This window comes from Eubalaena glacialis, chromosome 1 (genome assembly GCF_028564815.1).
Source record: "Eubalaena glacialis isolate mEubGla1 chromosome 1, mEubGla1.1.hap2.+ XY, whole genome shotgun sequence".
Classification (NCBI taxonomy): Eukaryota; Metazoa; Chordata; class Mammalia; order Artiodactyla; family Balaenidae; genus Eubalaena; species Eubalaena glacialis.
In genome coordinates, this window is record NC_083716.1 from 73,202,382 (window position 1) to 73,217,847 (window position 15,466).

Sequence of the window (15,466 nt, forward strand, 5' to 3'; positions counted from 1 at the left end):
TTCCAAAACAGAACAGAGTCACACATTTAGAAAACACACTATGGCTGTTTAACGAGAAAGGTGAGGTGGGGCGATGTATAAAAAAAGGGTTTGAAATTAGCTCAGATACCGTTCCACAAGCCAAATATGTAATAGACAAGACCTACTCCCTGCTCAGTCAACTGGACTCAACGCCCCCTATTCACCGCCCAAGAATATATCTGACTAGGAAGAGTCTTAAAACCTATGTATTGATATCTCTCTGGAAGTGAATCAAGAGGGTGTAAAGCGGCATAAACACAGCAGGGAAAAGCAGCTAAACCCCAGTATAAAAATAGATTACTTAAAAAAAAAACCCATAAAACAAAGGCAGTGAAAGAGAGAGAAATTCTTACAAAATCCGTTCAGGGACTCTGATGCAACCTGGATTGACCATATCTAGACCCACAGCTGGATGAGACATAAGGCTGGACACTCTTGGGGCTGAGAGGATTGGTGAGGTTGGGTGAGCAAACGCAGACCCTTTAAAGTAATACTGCGTGGTACCCATGCCATGGGTCCCAAATCTCCAGGTTTAAGGGCATCTTCCTACATCGAAAACATGCCTGGGAAACCCAGAAGATGGTACACCGTGTGATCGGGAAAGGTTTCTAAAACGCACCTCATTTCTCCTCTCCTTGTGCTTGGGTTCGCCATTCCAGCCGCTTCACTAACAATCTCCCTACTTGGAGAATCAGCACCGTTGACCTCCTGTTTCGTACAGCTCGCAATTTGTCCTGAGGATGAACGGGAAGAGGGGGAACCAATGAGAGACTAGCTCTAGGTGTTGGGACAGGCACAGGTCACTCTATTTTCCCATCAGGAAGAAGAATGAACCACAGGCTCAGCCTGCCCCCCGGAACCAGAATAGGGCCTGAAGCAATCCTGCGCTTTTGCGGCCAGCTCCCAAAAAAGCGAGTTGACAAATGGAGCTCAGGGGCACTGCAATTCACAAACCTGCAGAGTTATAAATGAGAACTCTCGTCCACAAATATATTGAGGGAAGGCAACGAAGAGGATTTGAAAGCAAGGCAGAATTGCAGGAAACAGATTTCAGGAGGTAGATTCGACTCGCCTTGAAAGCACATGAAAAGCGGCAAAGCGTTGACAATGATGCCCTTGGCCAAAAAGGGCGTATGCGTTTTTTCCTGAATATATTCAGGAAAAAACGCATACGCCCTTTTTGGCCAACCAAGCAAGCCGGAAAGGCAAATCGGCGCTACAAAGAAGTCTCGCTTGCCGGCGGTCAAAAGGGCCATGCTGAAAAAAGTGTAAAAACCAGAAATGCAGGACAGGCCATGGAGACATGGGAGCCTTGCTACGCTGATGGGCGGGGTGGAAATTGCCAACAGCCACTCTGGAGAAGTGTACGCTGCGTCCTGAAACATGTAATAGACACAGCTGAGAGAGCATAGGGCACTTCCACTCATGGGCGTAGAAATCGGGAAACCTAAAAATCAACAAGACACAGGCGCCCCAAAGTTTAGGGCTGCTCTGTTTCCAAGAAACTCCACTTCGGTACACCTTAAATATCCCAGGAAAGAGAAAAATGGATAAAGAAGTTGTGGTACTTATGCACAATGGAATATCACTCAGCCATGAAATCAGTGTCATAAGGCTAGTAGCAGCATGATGAGTGGATTTAGGGACGATGACTCTAAGTGAAGTAAGTCACACAGAAAAGGACACTTATCCTAAGATATCACTTATAGAGGGAATGTCAAAATCGCTACACCTGAACTGATTTCCAAAACAGAACAGAGTCACACATTTAGAAAACACACTATGGCTGCTTAACGGGAAAGGTGAGGTGGGGCGATGCCTAAACAAGGGTTTGAAATTAGCTCAGATACCGTTCCACAAGCCAAATATGTAATAGACAAGACCTACTCCCTGCTCAGTCAACTGGACTCAACGCCCCCTATTCACCGCCCAAAAATATATCTGACTAGGAAGAGTCTTAAAACCTATGTATTGATATCTCTCTGGAAGTGAATCAAGAGGGTGTAAAGCGGCATAAACACAGCAGGGAAAAGCAGCTAAAACCCATTATAAAAATAGATTACTTAAAAAAAAAAACCCATAAAACAAAGACAGTGAAAGAGAGAGAAATTCTTACAAAATCCGTTCAGGGGCTCTGATGCAACCTGGATTGACCATATCTAGACCCACAGCTGGATGAGACATAAGGCTGGACACTCTTGGGGCTGAGAGGATTGGTGAGGTTGGGTGAGCAAACGCAGACCCTTTAAAGTAATAGTGCGTGGTACCCATGCCATGGGTCCCAAATCTCCAGGTTTAAGGGCATCTTCCTACATCGAAAACATGCCTGGGAAACCCAGAAGATGGTACACCGTGTGATCGGGAAAGGTTTCTAAAACGCACCTCATTTCTCCTCTCCTTGTGCTCGGGTTCGCCATTCCAGCCGCTTCACTAACAATCTCCCTACTTGGAGAATCAGCACCGTTGACCTCCTGTTTCGTACAGCTCGCAATTTGTCCTGAGGATGAACGGGAAGAGGGGGAACCAATGAGAGACTAGCTCTAGGTGTTGGGACAGGCACAGGTCACTCTATTTTCCCATCAGGAAGAAGAATGAACCACAGGCTCAGCCTGCCCCCCGGAACCAGAATAGGGCCTGAAGCCATCCTGCGCTTTTGCGGCCAGCTCCCAAAAAAGCGAGTTGACAAATGGAGCTCAGGGGCACTGCAATTCACAAACCTGCAGTGTTATAAATGAGAACTCTCGTCCACAAATATATTGAGGGAAGGCAACGAAGAGGATTTGAAAGCAAGGCAGAATTGCAGGAAACAGATTTCAGGAGGTAGATTCGACTCGCCTTGAAAGCACATGAAAAGCGGCAAAGCGTTGACAATGATGCCCTTGGCCAAAAAGGGCGTATGCGTTTTTTCCTGAATATATTCAGGAAAAAACGCATACGCCCTTTTTGGCCAACCAAGCAAGCCGGAAAGGCAAATCGGCGCTACAAAGAAGTCTCGCTTGCCGGCGGTCAAAAGGGCCATGCTGAAAAAAGTGTAAAAACCAGAAATGCAGGACAGGCCATGGAGACATGGGAGCCTTGCTACGCTGATGGGCGGGGTGGAAATTGCCAACAGCCACTCTGGAGAAGTGTACGCTGCGTCCTGAAACATGTAATAGACACAGCTGAGAGAGCATAGGGCACTTCCACTCATGGGCGTAGAAATCGGGAAACCTAAAAATCAACAAGACACAGGCGCCCCAAAGTTTAGGGCTGCTCTGTTTCCAAGAAACTCCACTTCGGTACACCTTAAATATCCCAGGAAAGAGAAAAATGGATAAAGAAGTTGTGGTACTTATGCACAATGGAATATCACTCAGCCATGAAATCAGTGTCATAAGGCTAGTAGCAGCATGATGAGTGGATTTAGGGACGATGACTCTAAGTGAAGTAAGTCACACAGAAAAGGACACTTATCCTAAGATATCACTTATAGAGGGAATGTCAAAATCGCTACACCTGAACTGAATTCCAAAACAGAACAGAGTCACACATTTAGAAAACACACTATGGCTGTTTAACGGGAAAGGTGAGGTGGGGCGATGTATAAAAAAAGGGTTTGAAATTAGCTCAGATACCGTTCCACAAGCCAAATATGTAATAGACAAGACCTACTCCCTGCTCAGTCAACTGGACTCAACGCCCCCTATTCACCGCCCAAGAATATATCTGACTAGGAAGAGTCTTAAAACCTATGTATTGATATCTCTCTGGAAGTGAATCAAGAGGGTGTAAAGCGGCATAAACACAGCAGGGAAAAGCAGCTAAACCCCAGTATAAAAATAGATTACTTAAAAAAAAAACCCATAAAACAAAGGCAGTGAAAGAGAGAGAAATTCTTACAAAATCCGTTCAGGGGCTCTGATGCAACCTGGATTGACCATATCTAGACCCACAGCTGGATGAGACAGAAGGCTGGACACTCTTGGGGCTCAGAGGATTGGTGAGGTTGGGTGAGCAAACGCAGACCCTTTAAAGTAATACTGCGTGGTACCCATGCCATGGGTCCCAAATCTCCAGGTTCAAGGGCATCTTCCTACATCGAAAACATGCCTGGGAAACCCAGAAGATGGTACACCGTGTGATCGGGAAAGGTTTCTAAAACGCACCTCATTTCTCCTCTCCTTGTGCTCGGGTTCGCCATTCCAGCCGCTTCACTAACAATCTCCCTACTTGGAGAATCAGCACCGTTGACCTCCTGTTTCGTACAGCTCGCAATTTGTCCTGAGGATGAACGGGAAGAGGGGGAACCAATGAGAGACTAGCTCTAGGTGTTGGGACAGGCACAGGTCACTCTATTTTCCCATCAGGAAGAAGAATGAACCACAGGCTCAGCCTGCCCCCCGGAACCAGAATAGGGCCTGAAGCAATCCTGCGCTTTTGCGGCCAGCTCCCAAAAAAGCGAGTTGACAAATGGAGCTCAGGGGCACTGCAATTCACAAACCTGCAGAGTTATAAATGAGAACTCTCGTCCACAAATATATTGAGGGAAGGCAACGAAGAGGATTTGAAAGCAAGGCAGAATTGCAGGAAACAGATTTCAGGAGGTAGATTCGACTCGCCTTGAAAGCACATGAAAAGCGGCAAAGCGTTGACAATGATGCCCTTGGCCAAAAAGGGCGTATGCGTTTTTTCCTGAATATATTCAGGAAAAAACGCATACGCCCTTTTTGGCCAACCAAGCAAGCCGGAAATGCAAATCGGCGCTACAAAGAAGTCTCGCTTGCCGGCGGTCAAAAGGGCCATGCTGAAAAAAGTGTAAAAACCAGAAATGCAGGACAGGCCATGGAGACATGGGAGCCTTGCTACGCTGATGGGCGGGGTGGAAATTGCCAACAGCCACTCTGGAGAAGTGTACGCTGCGTCCTGAAACATGTAATAGACACAGCTGAGAGAGCATAGGGCACTTCCACTCATGGGCGTAGAAATCGGGAAACCTAAAAATCAACAAGACACAGGCGCCCCAAACTTTAGGGCTGCTCTGTTTCCAAGAAACTCCACTTCGGTACACCTTAAATATCCCAGGAAAGAGAAAAATGGATAAAGAAGTTGTGGTACTTATGCACAATGGAATATCACTCAGCCATGAAATCAGTGTCATAAGGCTAGTAGCAGCATGATGAGTGGATTTAGGGACGATGACTCTAAGTGAAGTAAGTCACACAGAAAAGGACACTTATCCTAAGATATCACTTATAGAGGGAATGTCAAAATCGCTACACCTGAACTGAATTCCAAAACAGAACAGAGTCACACATTTAGAAAACACACTATGGCTGTTTAACGGGAAAGGTGAGGTGGGGCGATATATAAAAAAAGGGTTTGAAATTAGCTCAGATACCGTTCCACAAGCCAAATATGTAATAGACAAGACCTACTCCCTGCTCAGTCAACTGGACTCAACGCCCCCTATTCACCGCCCAAGAATATATCTGATTAGGAAGAGTCTTAAAACCTATGTATTGATATCTCTCTGGAAGTGAATCAAGAGGGTGTAAAGCGGCATAAACACAGCAGGGAGAAGCAGCTAAACCCCATTATAAAAATAGATTACTTAAAAAAAAAAACCCATAAAACAAAGACAGTGAAAGAGAGAGAAATTCTTACAAAATCCGTTCAGGGGCTCTGATGCAACCTGGATTGACCATATCTAGACCCACAGCTGGATGAGACAGAAGGCTGGACACTCTTGGGGCTCAGAGGATTGGTGAGGTTGGGTGAGCAAACGCAGACCCTTTAAAGTAATACTGCGTGGTACCCATGCCATGGGTACCAAATCTCCAGGTTTAAGGGCATCTTCCTACATCGAAAACATGCCTGGGAAACCCAGAAGATGGTACACCGTGTGATCGGGAAAGGTTTCTAAAACGCACCTCATTTCTCCTCTCCTTGTGCTCGGGTTCGCCATTCCAGCCGCTTCACTAACAATCTCCCTACTTGGAGAATCAGCACCGTTGACCTCCTGTTTCGTACAGGTCGCAATTTGTCCTGAGGATGAACGGGAAGAGGGGGAACCAATGAGAGACTAGCTCTAGGTGTTGGGACAGGCACAGGTCACTCTATTTTCCCATCAGGAAGAAGAATGAACCACAGGCTCAGCCTGCCCCCCGGAACCAGAATAGGGCCTGAAGCAATCCTGCGCTTTTGCGGCCAGCTCCCAAAAAAGCGAGTTGACAAATGGAGCTCAGGGGCACTGCAATTCACAAACCTGCACAGTTATAAATGATGACTCTCGTCCACAAATATATTGAGGGAAGGCAACGAAGAGGATTTGAAAGCAAGGCAGAATTGCAGGAAACAGATTTCAGGAGGTAGATTCGACTCGCCTTGAAAGCACATGAAAAGCGGCAAAGCGTTGACAATGATGCCCTTGGCCAAAAAGGGCGTATGCGTTTTTTCCTGAATATATTCAGGAAAAAACGCATACGCCCTTTTTGGCCAACCAAGCAAGCCGGAAAGGCAAATCGGCGCTACAAAGAAGTCTCGCTTGCCAGCGGTCAAAAGGGCCATGCTGAAAAAAGTGTAAAAACCAGAAATGCAGGACAGGACATGGAGACATGGGAGCCTTGCTACGCTGATGGGCGGGGTGGAAATTGCCAACAGCCACTCTGGAGAAGTGTACGCTGCGTCCTGAATCATGTAATACACACAGCTTAGAGAGCATAGGGCACTTCCACTCATGGGGGTAGAAATCGGGAAACCTAAAAATCAACAAGACACAGGCACCCCAAAGTTTAGGGCTGCTCTGTTTCCAAGAACCTCCACTTCGGTACACCTTAAATATCCCAGGAAAGAGAAAAATGGATAAAGAAGTTGTGGTACTTATGCACAATGGAATATCACTCAGCCATGAAATCAGTGTCATAAGGCTAGTAGCAGCATGATGAGTGGATTTAGGGAAGATGACTCTAAGTGAAGTAAGTCACACAGAAAAGGACACTTATCCTAAGATATCACTTATAGAGGGAATGTCAAAATCGCTACACCTGAACTGAATTCCAAAACAGAACAGAGTCACACATTTAGAAATCACACTATGGCTGCTTAACGGGAAAGGTGAGGTGGGGCGATGCATAAAACAAGGGTTTGACATTAGCTCAGATACCGTTCCACAAGCCAAATATGTAATAGACAAGACCTACTCCCTGCTCAGTGAACTGGACTCAACGCCCCCTATTCACCGCCCAAGAATATATCTGACTAGGAAGAGTCTTAAAACCTATGTATTGATATCTCTCTGGAAGTGAATCAAGAGGGTGTAAAGCGGCATAAACACAGCAGGGAAAAGCAGCTAAACCCCAGTATAAAAATAGATTACTTAAAAAAAAAACCCATAAAACAAAGGCAGTGAAAGAGAGAGAAATTCTTACAAAATCCGTTCAGGGGCTCTGATGCAACCTGGATTGACCATATCTAGACCCACAGCTGGATGAGACATAAGGCTGGACACTCTTGGGGCTGAGAGGATTGGTGAGGTTTGGTGAGCAAACGCAGACCCTTTAAAGTAATAGTGCGTGGTACCCATGCCATGGGTCCCAAATCTCCAGGTTTAAGGGCATCTTCCTACATCGAAAACATGCCTGGGAAACCCAGAAGATGGTACACCGTGTGATCGGGAAAGGTTTCTAAAACGCACCTCATTTCTCCTCTCCTTGTGCTCGGGTTCGCCATTCCAGCCGCTTCACTAACAATCTCCCTACTTGGAGAATCAGCACCGTTGACCTCCTGTTTCGTACAGGTCGCAATTTGTCCTGAGGATGAACGGGAAGAGGGGGAACCAATGAGAGACTAGCTCTAGGTGTTGGGACAGGCACAGGTCACTCTATTTTCCCATCAGGAAGAAGAATGAACCACAGGCTCAGCCTGCCCCCCGGAACCAGAATAGGGCCTGAAGCAATCCTGCGCTTTTGCGGCCAGCTCCCAAAAAAGCGAGTTGACAAATGGAGCTCAGGGGCACTGCAATTCACAAACCTGCACAGTTATAAATGATGACTCTCGTCCACAAATATATTGAGGGAAGGCAACGAAGACGATTTGAAAGCAAGGCAGAATTGCAGGAAACAGATTTCAGGAGGTAGATTCGACTCGCCTTGAAAGCACATGAAAAGCGGCAAAGCGTTGACAATGATGCCCTTGGCCAAAAAGGGCGTATGCGTTTTTTCCTGAATATATTCAGGAAAAAACGCATACGCCCTTTTTGGCCAACCAAGCAAGCCGGAAAGGCAAATCGGCGCTACAAAGAAGTCTCGCTTGCCAGCGGTCAAAAGGGCCATGCTGAAAAAAGTGTAAAAACCAGAAATGCAGGACAGGCCATGGAGACATGGGAGCCTTGCTACGCTGATGGGCGGGGTGGAAATTGCCAACAGCCACTCTGGAGAAGTGTACGCTGCGTCCTGAATCATGTAATACACACAGCTTAGAGAGCATAGGGCACTTCCACTCATGGGGGTAGAAATCGGGAAACCTAAAAATCAACAAGACACAGGCACCCCAAAGTTTAGGGCTGCTCTGTTTCCAAGAACCTCCACTTCGGTACACCTTAAATATCCCAGGAAAGAGAAAAATGGATAAAGAAGTTGTGGTACTTATGCACAATGGAATATCACTCAGCTATGAAATCAGTGTCATAAGGCTAGTAGCAGCATGATGAGTGGATTTAGGGAAGATGACTCTAAGTGAAGTAAGTCACACAGAAAAGGACACTTATCCTAAGATATCACTTATAGAGGGAATGTCAAAATCGCTACACCTGAACTGAATTCCAAAACAGAACAGAGTCACACATTTAGAAATCACACTATGGCTGCTTAACGGGAAAGGTGAGGTGGGGCGATGCATAAAACAAGGGTTTGACATTAGCTCAGATACCGTTCCACAAGCCAAATATGTAATAGACAAGACCTACTCCCTGCTCAGTGAACTGGACTCAACGCCCCCTATTCACCGCCCAAGAATATATCTGACTAGGAAGAGTCTTAAAACCTATGTATTGATATCTCTCTGGAAGTGAATCAAGAGGGTGTAAAGCGGCATAAACACAGCAGGGAAAAGCAGTTAAACCCCAGTATAAAAATAGATTACTTAAAAAAAAAACCCATAAAACAAAGGCAGTGAAAGAGAGAGAAATTCTTACAAAATCCGTTCAGGGGCTCTGATGCAACCTGGATTGACCATATCTAGACCCACAGCTGGATGAGACATAAGGCTGGACACTCTTGGGGCTGAGAGGATTGGTGAGGTTTGGTGAGCAAACGCAGACCCTTTAAAGTAATAGTGCGTGGTACCCATGCCATGGGTCCCAAATCTCCAGGTTTAAGGGCATCTTCCTACATCGAAAACATGCCTGGGAAACCCAGAAGATGGTACACCGTGTGATCGGGAAAGGTTTCTAAAACGCACCTCATTTCTCCTCTCCTTGTGCTCGGGTTCGCCATTCCAGCCGCTTCACTAACAATCTCCCTACTTGGAGAATCAGCACCGTTGACCTCCTGTTTCGTACAGCTCGCAATTTGTCCTGAGGATGAACGGGAAGAGGGGGAACCAATGAGAGACTAGCTCTAGGTGTTGGGACAGGCACAGGTCACTCTATTTTCCCATCAGGAAGAAGAATGAACCACAGGCTCAGCCTGCCCCCCGGAACCAGAATAGGGCCTGAAGCAATCCTGCGCTTTTGCGGCCAGCTCCCAAAAAAGCGAGTTGACAAATGGAGCTCAGGGGCACTGCAATTCACAAACCTGCACAGTTATAAATGAGAACTCTCGTCCACAAATATATTGAGGGAAGGCAACGAAGAGGATTTGAAAGCAAGGCAGAATTGCAGGAAACAGATTTCAGAAGGTAGATTCGACTCGCCTTGAAAGCACATGAAAAGCGGCAAAGCGTTGACAATGATGCCCTTGGCCAAAAAGGGCGTATGCGTTTTTTCCTGAATAGATTCAGGAAAAAACGCATACGCCCTTTTTGGCCAACCAAGCAAGCCGGAAAGGCCAATCGGCGCTACAAAGAAGTCTCGCATGCCGGCGGTCAAAAGGGCCATGCTGAAAAAAGTGTAAAAACCAGAAATGCAGGACAGGCCATGGAGACATGGGAGCCTTGCTACGCTGATGGGCGGGGTGGAAATTGCCAACAGCCACTCTGGAGAAGTGTACGCTGCGTCCTGAAACATGTAATAGACACAGCTGAGAGAGCATAGGGCACTTCCACTCATGGGCGTAGAAATCGGGAAACCTAAAAATCAACAAGACACAGGCGCCCCAAAGTTTAGGGCTGCTCTGTTTCCAAGAAACTCCACTTCGGTACACCTTAAATATCCCAGGAAAGAGAAAAATGGATAAAGAAGTTGTGGTACTTATGCACAATGGAATATCACTCAGCCATGAAATCAGTGTCATAAGGCTAGTAGCAGCATGATGAGTGGATTTAGGGACGATGACTCTAAGTGAAGTAAGTCACACAGAAAAGGACACTTATCCTAAGATATCACTTATAGAGGGAATGTCAAAATCGCTACACCTGAACTGAATTCCAAAACAGAACAGAGTCACACATTTAGAAAACACACTATGGCTGTTTAACGGGAAAGGTGAGGTGGGGCGATGTATAAAAAAAGGGTTTGAAATTAGCTCAGATACCGTTCCACAAGCCAAATATGTAATAGACAAGACCTACTCCCTGCTCAGTCAACTGGACTCAACGCCCCCTATTCACCGCCCAAGAATATATCTGACTAGGAAGAGTCTTAAAACCTATGTATTGATATCTCTCTGGAAGTGAATCAAGAGGGTGTAAAGCGGCATAAACACAGCAGGGAAAAGCAGCTAAACCCCATTATAAAAATAGATTACTTAAAAAAAAAAAACCCATAAAACAAAGACAGTGAAAGAGAGAGAAATTCTTACAAAATCCGTTCAGGGGCTCTGATGCAACCTGGATTGACCATATCTAGACCCACAGCTGGATGAGACATAAGGCTGGACACTCTTGGGGCTCAGAGGATTGGTGAGGTTGGGTGAGCAAACGCAGACCCTTTAAAGTAATACTGCGTGGTACCCATGCCATGGGTCCCAAATTTCCAGGTTTAAGGGCATCTTCCTACATCGAAAACATGCCTGGGAAACCCAGAAGATGGTACACCGTGTGATCGGGAAAGGTTTCTAAAACGCACCTCATTTCTCCTCTCCTTGTGCTCGGGTTCGCCATTCCAGCCGCTTCACTAACAATCTCCCTACTTGGAGAATCAGCACCGTTGACCTCCTGTTTCGTACAGGTCGCAATTTGTCTTGAGGATGAACGGGAAGAGGGGGAACCAATGAGAGACTAGCTCTAGGTGTTGGGACAGGCACAGGTCACTCTATTTTCCCATCAGGAAGAAGAATGAACCACAGGCTCAGCCTGCCCCCCGGAACCAGAATAGGGCCTGAAGCAATCCTGCGCTTTTGCGGCCAGCTCCCAAAAAAGCGAGTTGACAAATGGAGCTCAGGGGCACTGCAATTCACAAACCTGCACAGTTATAAATGATGACTCTCGTCCACAAATATATTGAGGGAAGGCAACGAAGACGATTTGAAAGCAAGGCAGAATTGCAGGAAACAGATTTCAGGAGGTAGATTCGACTCGCCTTGAAAGCACATGAAAAGCGGCAAAGCGTTGACAATGATGCCCTTGGCCAAAAAGGGCGTATGCGTTTTTTCCTGAATATATTCAGGAAAAAACGCATACGCCCTTTTTGGCCAACCAAGCAAGCCGGAAAGGCAAATCGGCGCTACAAAGAAGTCTCGCTTGCCAGCGGTCAAAAGGGCCATGCTGAAAAAAGTGTAAAAACCAGAAATGCAGGACAGGCCATGGAGACATGGGAGCCTTGCTAAGCTGATGGGCGGGGTGGAAATTGCCAACAGCCACTCTGGAGAAGTGTACGCTGCGTCCTGAAACATGTAATACACACAGCTTAGAGAGCATAGGGCACTTCCACTCATGGGGGTAGAAATCGGGAAACCTAAAAATCAACAAGACACAGGCACCCCAAAGTTTAGGGCTGCTCTGTTTCCAAGAACCTCCACTTCGGTACACCTTAAATATCCCAGGAAAGAGAAAAATGGATAAAGAAGTTGTGGTACTTATGCACAATGGAATATCACTCAGCCATGAAATCAGTGTCATAAGGCTAGTAGCAGCATGATGAGTGGATTTAGGGACGATGACTCTAAGTGAAGTAAGTCACACAGAAAAGGACACTTACCCTAAGATATCACTTATAGAGGGAATGTCAAAATCGCTACACCTGAACTGAATTCCAAAACAGAACACAGTCACACATTTAGAAAACACACTATGGCTGCTTAACGGGAAAGGTGAGGTGGGGCGATGCCTAAACAAGGGTTTGAAATTAGCTCAGATACCGTTCCACAAGCCAAATATGTAATAGACAAGACCTACTCCCTGCTCAGTCAACTGGACTCAACGCCCCCTATTCACCGCCCAAAAATATATCTGACTAGGAAGAGTCTTAAAACCTATGTATTGATATCTCTCTGGAAGTGAATCAAGAGGGTGTAAAGCGGCATAAACACAGCAGGGAAAAGCAGCTAAAACCCATTATAAAAATAGATTACTTAAAAAAAAAACCCCATAAAACAAAGACAGTGAAAGAGAGAGAAATTCTTACAAAATCCGTTCAGGGGCTCTGATGCAACCTGGATTGACCATATCTAGACCCACAGCTGGATGAGACATAAGGCTGGACACTCTTGGGGCTGAGAGGATTGGTGAGGTTGGGTGAGCAAACGCAGACCCTTTAAAGTAATAGTGCGTGGTACCCATGCCATGGGTCCCAAATCTCCAGGTTTAAGGGCATCTTCCTACATCGAAAACATGCCTGGGAAACCCAGAAGATGGTACACCGTGTGATCGGGAAAGGTTTCTAAAACGCACCTCATTTCTCCTCTCCTTGTGCTCGGGTTCGCCATTCCAGCCGCTTCACTAACAATCTCCCTACTTGGAGAATCAGCACCGTTGACCTCCTGTTTCGTACAGGTCGCAATTTGTCCTGAGGATGAACGGGAAGAGGGGGAACCAATGAGAGACTAGCTCTAGGTGTTGGGACAGGCACAGGTCACTCTATTTTCCCATCAGGAAGAAGAATGAACCACAGGCTCAGCCTGCCCCCCGGAACCAGAATAGGGCCTGAAGCAATCCTGCGCTTTTGCGGCCAGCTCCCAAAAAAGCGAGTTGACAAATGGAGCTCAGGGGCACTGCAATTCACAAACCTGCACAGTTATAAATGAGAACTCTCGTCCACAAATATATTGAGGGAAGGCAACGAAGAGGATTTGAAAGCAAGGCAGAATTGCAGGAAACAGATTTCAGGAGGTAGATTCGACTCGCCTTGAAAGCACATGAAAAGCGGCAAAGCGTTGACAATGATGCCCTTGGCCAAAAAGGGCGTATGCGTTTTTTCCTGAATATATTCAGGAAAAAACGCATACGCCCTTTTTGGCCAACCAAGCAAGCCGGAAAGGCAAATCGGCGCTACAAACAAGTCTCGCTTGCCAGCGGTCAAAAGGGCCATGCTGAAAAAAGTGTAAAAACCAGAAATGCAGGACAGGCCATGGAGACATGGGAGCCTTGCTACGCTGATGGGCGGGATGGAAATTGCCAACAGCCACTCTGGAGAAGTGTACGCTGCGTCCTGTAACATGTAATAGACACAGCTGAGAGAGCATAGGGCACTTCCACTCATGGGCGTAGAAATCGGGAAACCTAAAACTCAACAAGACACAGGCACCCCAAAGTTTAGGGCTGCTCTGTTTCCAAGAACCTCCACTTCGGTACACCCTAAATATCCCAGGAAAGAGAAAAATGGATAAAGAAGTTGTGGTACTTATGCACAATGGAATATCACTCAGCCATGAAATCAGTGTCATAAGGCTAGTAGCAGCATGATGAGTGGATTTAGGGACGATGACTCTAAGTGAAGTAAGTCACACAGAAAAGGACACTTACCCTAAGATATCACTTATAGAGGGAATGTCAAAATCGCTACACCTGAACTGAATTCCAAAACAGAACAGAGTCACACATTTAGAAAACACACTATGGCTGTTTAACGGGAAAGGTGAGGTGGGGCGATGTATAAAAAAAGGGTTTGAAATTAGCTCAGATACCGTTCCACAAGCCAAATATGTAATAGACAAGACCTACTCCCTGCTCAGTCAACTGGACTCAACGCCCCCTATTCACCGCCCAAGAATATATCTGACTAGGAAGAGTCTTAAAACCTATGTATTGATATCTCTCTGGAAGTGAATCAAGAGGGTGTAAAGCGGCATAAACACAGCAGGGAAAAGCAGCTAAACCCCAGTATAAAAATAGATTACTTAAAAAAAAAACCCATAAAACAAAGGCAGTGAAAGAGAGAGAAATTCTTACAAAATCCGTTCAGGGGCTCTGATGCAACCTGGATTGACCATATCTAGACCCACAGCTGGATGAGACATAAGGCTGGACACTCTTGGGGCTGAGAGGATTGGTGAGGTTGGGTGAGCAAACGCAGACCCTTTAAAGTAATAGTGCGTGGTACCCATGCCATGGGTCCCAAATCTCCAGGTTCAAGGGCATCTTCCTACATCGAAAACATGCCTGGGAAACCCAGAAGATGGTACACCGTGTGATCGGGAAAGGTTTCTAAAACGCACCTCATTTCTCCTCTCCTTGTGCTCGGGTTCGCCATTCCAGCCGCTTCACTAACAATCTCCCTACTTGGAGAATCAGCACCGTTGACCTCCTGTTTCGTACAGGTCGCAATTTGTCCTGAGGATGAACGGGAAGAGGGGGAACCAATGAGAGACTAGCTCTAGGTGTTGGGACAGGCACAGGTCACTCTATTTTCCCATCAGGAAGAAGAATGAACCACAGGCTCAGCCTGCCCCCCGGAACCAGAATAGGGCCTGAAGCAATCCTGCGCTTTTGCGGCCAGCTCCCAAAAAAGCGAGTTGACAAATGGAGCTCAGGGGCACTGCAATTCACAAACCTGCACAGTTATAAATGAGAACTCTCGTCCACAAATATATTGAGGGAAGGCAACGAAGAGGATTTGAAAGCAAGGCAGAATTGCAGGAAACAGATTTCAGGAGGTAGATTCGACTCGCCTTGAAAGCACATGAAAAGCGGCAAAGCGTTGACAATGATGCCCTTGGCCAAAAAGGGCGTATGCGTTTTTTCCTGAATATATTCAGGAAAAAACGCATACGCCCTTTTTGGCCAACCAAGCAAGCCAGAAAGGCAAATCGGCGCTACAAAGAAGTCTCGCTTGCCGGCGGTCAAAAGGGCCATGCTGAAAAAAGTGTAAAAACCAGAAATGCAGGACAGGCCATGGAGACATGGGAGCCTTGCTACGCTGATGGGCGGGGTGGAA